The sequence below is a fragment of the Calonectris borealis genome, chromosome 4 (assembly GCF_964195595.1).
Source record: "Calonectris borealis chromosome 4, bCalBor7.hap1.2, whole genome shotgun sequence".
Taxonomy (NCBI): Eukaryota; Metazoa; Chordata; class Aves; order Procellariiformes; family Procellariidae; genus Calonectris; species Calonectris borealis.
This window is the reverse complement of record NC_134315.1, coordinates 81819874-81820985: the sequence shown is the minus strand read 5'-3', so window position 1 is coordinate 81820985 and position 1112 is coordinate 81819874. Positions and strand designations below refer to the sequence as shown.

Below are 1112 nucleotides of genomic sequence, written 5' to 3'. Positions count from 1 at the left end.
CTGGGGTGGCCGTGGCTGGGGGGGGTGGGAGGTGGGTGGCGGGCGGGCAGATGCATGGGCCCCCACCGGAGGTGGGGGTCCGGGGAGGGTGCGTGGACCCCTGCCGGAGGCGGGGGTCCGGTCGCGTTGGTCCCCGACGCCTGGGAGGCTGGCATGCACCAGGCCGAATTAAACGTCTGAGATAGTCTCTGGGCGAAAAGGCACTTTTCACACCCTCTTTGTGCGTCCAACTGTTTATTCACCGGACTAACCATAAACTCGTTAGCCCATATTTAGACAGTGTACAATTATGACAGTTCATATTCATATACAAGTCGTGACAGTGATTGATTTACGACCTGGCCAAAAGCCAGGATCGTTTTAACAAGCACAAGCTGTAATCGGCTGGAGGTGAAACCGAGGAGGAGCTGGGGCAGCAGCAAAGGAGCTGGAGGCGGAAACGAGCTGGAGCCGCAGACAGGGGGGAGCTGGAGATGGGCTGGAGCAGCAAACTGGGCTGGGGACGAAACCGGGCTGGAGATGAAAACGAGCCGCAGCCAAAACTGCAGTGGAGCTGTCCTCGAGCTGGACCTGAAACAAAGAGAAACAATGACCTGAAGCTGCAAACGGGCTGGAGCCACAAACAAACTGGACCCATCCAGGAGCTGGGGCAGAAACAAAATGGGGGCAGAAACAACCAAGCTGGAGCTGAAACGAGCCAGAGCCACCCATGAACTGGAGCTGTCCGTAAGCTGGACCTGAACCCAGAGCAGAAACAAACAGGAGCCGTCCAGGAGCTGGACCTGAAACAAAACAGGGGCAGAAAGAACCAACCTGAAGCTGCAAACGAGCTGGAGCTGTCCATAAGCTGGACCTGAACCCAGGGCAGAACCAAACAGGAGCCGTCCAGGAGCTGGACCTGAAACAAACGGGTGCAGAAACAATGACCTGAAGCTGCAAACGAGCTGGGGCAGAAACAATCAAGCTGGAGCCACAACGAACAAGAGCTGAAACGAGCCAGAGCCATCCTTGAAATGGAGGTGGAAACGAACTGGAGCTGGAAATGAACTGGAGCTGTCCGTAAGCTGGACCTGAACCCAGGGCAGAAACAAACAGGAACCGCAAATGAGCTG

General features: G+C 56.4%; 1 long non-coding RNA gene across 1 annotated transcript; it reads right to left on the bottom strand.

Moving 5' to 3' along the window:
- Positions 1-217: 217 nt before the first annotated feature.
- Positions 218-875, bottom strand: LOC142082519 (uncharacterized). Its single transcript, XR_012673721.1, has 2 exons — positions 814-875; positions 218-570 (listed from the first exon to the last, which is right to left on the bottom strand). It is a non-coding gene; the product is annotated as an uncharacterized LOC142082519 (long non-coding RNA).
- Positions 876-1112: the final 237 nt, after the last annotated feature.